General features: G+C 41.3%; 1 pseudogene; it reads left to right on the forward strand.

The window, feature by feature from the left end:
* Positions 1-2,359: 2,359 nt before the first annotated feature.
* LOC145398898 (5S ribosomal RNA) lies at positions 2,360-2,477 on the forward strand (annotated as a pseudogene).
* The last annotated feature ends 2,652 nt before the right edge of the window (positions 2,478-5,129 follow it).

Consider the following 5,129-nt stretch of genomic DNA (forward strand, 5'->3'; position numbering starts at 1 on the left):
ACCATCTCAATCTACCTCTCCTCATCACAACACCAATACACTCCAGTCCCATCCTACCTCTCAACTCTTCCATCATAAACCCAGCCCCCCTGGACCTTGCACGCAGGGACACTACACATCCACCTAATCGTTGTCATTTCTATACGTCTGAGCCGGCGAATATCCTTCTCCTGTACTGCCCAGGTCTCACTACCATACAGCATTACACTCCTAACACATGCTGCATACAAAGACCCCTTAGCACCTAGGAAGAGCCCTCTCAGTGTCAGAAGAGGCAAGAGCTCCCTGAACTTCTTCCAACCACTTCTCACCCTAGCCACAGAACTAGCTCCAGCCCCACCTCCAGCACACAACATGTCTCCCAAATATCAAAATTCTTTCACACAGTCAAGAGATTCACCAGCAAGTTCAATCCTTTCATGCCTGACAATCTCCACCTGCTCTCCCTGACACGCTGTATGCATAAAATCAGCATTATCTCACAGTCTACCTCTGATACCACTACAACTCTTGTTTACCCATTCATCACAAACACCGCACAAGATAGAATTGCTTCCCACGCCCTTGTGGCAAACTGCACATGGCCACTCTCCCTCGTCTTCGACCGTACCGCCACCAACCCTAGATATCATCACTTTTGTTTTATCTGCATTTACCCTTAAGCCCTTGTGCCCCATACCATCTCTCCACTTCCTAAACCTTTCCTCCGCCTCCCTTTCGTTCTCTGCAATCAACATCAAATCATCAGCATACAACATCTCCCACGGGAGTCCATTTCTAAAGTTACGTGAGAGGGCTTCAAGTACCATGATAAACAACATGGAACTCAAAACTGACCCCTGATGCACACCAACATTCACGGAAAACTCATCACTCAAATATCTCCATTCGCTCTTACCTTGGTGCGAACACCCACATACATAGCCATAACCACCCCAACCAGCCACTCCTCCAAGCCAAGCTTTCTCATTGCCCACTTCACCACCTCTCTAGGGACTCTGTCAAAGGCCTTTTCCTAATCAACAAAAACAAAACACAGATCCCTTCTCCTACCAATATATTTTTCCTGAAGCTGTCGAAAAATGAATATGGCATCAGTAGTCCCCCTACCTGGCATAAACCTAAACTGCATCTCATCAATATTCACTCTTTCTTTAATCATACCTTCTAAAACTCTCTCCATTACCTTCATTATCTGATTTATAAGCTTTATACCTCTATAATTTCCTCTTTCCAGGGCACCACCCTTCCCTTTATACACATTTACAATTACACTCTTCAGCCAGTCATCTGGGACAACACACTCATAAATAATCATATTTATAAGGTCAGTGACTAACCTCACCCCTATATCTTCTGAGGCCTTCAACATTTCGGCAGTCAACCCAGACACACCTGCTGCCTTCCCCACCTTCATCCTGCCTATTGCCTCACTCACAGTAGCAGCATGAATCAAAGGCCAAGGGCCAAACACTGGATCTGCTGGCTCCAAGCTTTCCCTGTCCCAGCCAAACTCCTCATTCAACAACCGGTTATAATGCTCTCTCCATGCATCTTTAATATCCTCACTGTTCACCACTACCCTGCCTTCATCATTCTTCACACACTGCTCACCTATAATATCCCTCTTCATCTGATTTGCCACCTTAAATATCATATTTTTCCTTTCCCCATGATTTAGGTTATCAAGTGTATATATATATATATATATATATATATATATATATATATATATATATATATATATATATATATATATATATATATATATATATATATATATATATATATATATATATATATATATATATATATATATATATATATATACACACACACACACTCCAAAGACCCAGTTGCGTATAAGCTGCTACTGTAGATTCATGTTTCTTGCTGGGCTGCAATACTGCAGGCAAGTGCCACATGCCTGCAGTGATATTTTCGTTAATAGAATGAAACTTTACAGCAAGTGCCATTCAGTGTAACTTCTGTAATTTCCAAATTAATATGGTCGAGACCCTTTTTTGAACAGTCTTTGTCTTGGAAGAAATAATAAGAATGCGCTTGTCGACCACGTGACCTGCATCGCGGCATGGAAAAGTCAGTGGGGGTTATGAAATGGGCGAGTTGAGGAAACTGGTAGGTGAGACTGAGGCTGAATATTATGGTTCAGAACACAGATGTTGTTGAATTAATGGTTTGAGTGCGCTGGAGGTTACAGTTATACGGAAGATTGAATGTGTGTTTGGGAGAAGAGTAAAATAATCAGAGACGTGGAAAAAAGAATTAGTTGGGATGAGATGGGGTAGTGGTGGTGAGTGAGACTGTGCCATGAAAACATAGGCTACAATGTAAATATTCGTGCGGCCATACCACGTTGAGTACACCGTTTCCCATCCGATCAGCTAAGTAAAGCAACGTTGGGTCTGGTTATACTTGGATGGGTGACCACCTGGGAACACCAGATGCTGTTGGCATCCCTACATGTCAAGTGGGGTTGGTGGAGGATTAGTGCCCCTCCCTGTAAAACAATTAACTCTAAGCTCTTGGCCACCCCATTTGGGATACATGGCGTCTGGCAATGAATGAATGAATGAAAGATTACTGGTGTTAGAATAATATGATCACTGGAAAAATTTTTCCAGCAACACACAGTGTACAACAAGATTAACATAATGTTAAGAAGCGAGATTTGCCAGTTAGGTAGCCGAGATTTTTCTCGACGTTTCCTAAAGTTTTCGGCAGCTAGTTCCGGTAGGAGTCAGAGTTGCCAGTTAGCCTGCTGTTTGTGAGCATAGTTATTTCGTAAGTTATGCATTGATTTTTGTGATTGCTTGTTAAATTACGTAGTTTAAGTTCGTATAGTTAATGATTTAGAGTGTTATGTAATGTGAGACAACTCTAGCATGTTTTGATGTGTCTGAGTTGGTAACTGTGCTCTTGCGCTAGAATACACCAGAAATGTGGAAAATGTAGAAATTTCGAGAATAATGCAAGCTTATATATGGATGATGTAGAGACTGTTTTGAGTTTAGTCGGGTTTCAGGACAGTTTAAGGGAAGTGCAATGCTGTTAGTGAAGTCTGTGAAGAGTTGCTGGCAGGCATTAAGTGTAATTACTGTCTGTACTTGTGTAATAAGTGAAGTGTTAGGAAGCATTAAGAGTAATAAGAGTAAAATGTTGTCAAGCATTAAGTGTGATAGCAGTAGTAAAGTGTGTATAGCTCCAGTGCTTGTGAGAACAGTGAAGAGAAGTTGGAAAGCATTAAATGGAATTATCTGGAAAATAAAGACAGTGAACTTTAGGGAGCCAGTGTTTATTTTCGCTTCAGCGGATCATGTGTACTGTACACCTTAAGGCTGACCATAGGAAGAACAACTCACTGGGCAATGTCCTTCCTGTACTGAACTACTGTTGTTGAAGCCTGTGGCAGTGTGGGGTGAGGACATAATAATTTTACGTTGCTTATTTTACATAACGAATTACGAGGCAGGTAGTAGACTGATTTCACCACTTATAATATTCTTAATTTATCCTTAGCTCTAAGTAAGTTTAGAACAAAGTATTCAATTTGTAACATAAAAAAGTAACTGTCAGTTCCACAGCTCATTTGTGGATTTGAAATTTAGACTACAGTAATGCAGAGCTGTCAAGGATCGGTGACAGATAGACACTTTTGGCAGCATTAAGCCCTCAGATTTAGCAAAACTGGGTTTGGCGAGGTTATTTTGGCACCAATTAGTCGCCAAAATGAAGGGCTTTCTGTGGTTGTCTTTTTTCATATTTTTTCCCTTATAGTTTTACTGCCTCTTATGTAATTACTGAATCAAATATTTCTCCTCAGGCTCTTTATAGTGAGCTCGGGAACTTGGTTTGTTCCTTTTCACAAACAATTTCGTATAACTGCTCTTAAATCGGGCACTGGAGTTCCTGCAGATCCTCCCAGTTTGCTGGTTCTGGTTTGGAGTATGATGTTCAAGGGTGTATTTTTGCTTTAAGTGTGTAACAGCTCTTTTCAGATCTTATTATGGATAGTGTTCCTTGTGTGCAGAGTACAATGCTTTGTTAAACAATCTTTGGGGAGCAAGTGTTTTGGAGATGTGTGTAGGAGAATTAGGGGGATACTCCCGGACCATTAAAAGTAGGCATCGGCCTGGTGTATTTCCTGTTTTTGTGGGAGATCCTTCTAACAGTATAATGTTGATAGGATTCTTTTCCCTTTTGCAATTTTCTTTTTCATATGTTTGACTATTCCACTACTTGTAATTGTAAAATCAAGGACACTTCCTGCTCATCTTATAGGGAAAAGATCTGTCTCTGCAATGACATTGTCAAGACGTTTTGAGGCAATAGGGTTGAGAGTAATTTTTTTATTTGTCAAATTTTTCCATCCTTTCTTAAATTTGTTTATTCATTCTATTTGGCGGGCACTCTTAGCTGCCATCATTGCCTTGGAGTGGCCTGGATATGTTATGATTTGCGTGATGTCATCTAGGTAGATGATGTCGTAGCAGGTGGTAGGTTCACAGGGGGTGATGTCTCATGTAGAGACAGAGTACAAGGTCTGGGAAAGATCGCTCCCTTGTTGCACGATACTGTCTAATGCAGCGTTTCTCAACCTTTTAACTCTTACGGAACCCTTGAAATAAATTTCATGTCTCAGGGAACCCTTACATAAAAATTATTATATATCATTATTAACCCGCAGCATCCCGTTGACGTTCTTTAACGTCCACACGTTTTGTCACTGCCAATCCCGTCGACGTACATAAACGCGAATCAACTGCAAGGTCCCTAATTTGCATAATTTTCAATTATCGCAAGTGATTTTTGGTACGTATACACGTGACACCTTCCTCTACAAGATGCCAGGCAGGGACAATGCCTTACCCAGCATGACCTCCTCCCCCCCCCTGCACGCCATTGTCTCAGCAATTCACCTGTTATCAGTGACCTTGGCAGTAAAGCCATGTCATGCCACGGTACAAAATTCAGGGCCCGAGTGATTCCCCAATCGATGACAATGTGGAGGACAAACTTTACATAGCACTAGAGGAAGAGACAGTCAGAAATGATGATCAGGTAAAGTGGCAAATAAGGGTCAGGTATGGGGATAAGTTAGTGAGTGA

This window comes from Coenobita brevimanus, chromosome 46, assembly GCF_032717465.1.
Source record: "Coenobita brevimanus isolate Jiangsu-jjx chromosome 46, ASM3271746v2, whole genome shotgun sequence".
Lineage (NCBI taxonomy): Eukaryota > Metazoa > Arthropoda > Malacostraca > Decapoda > Coenobitidae > Coenobita > Coenobita brevimanus.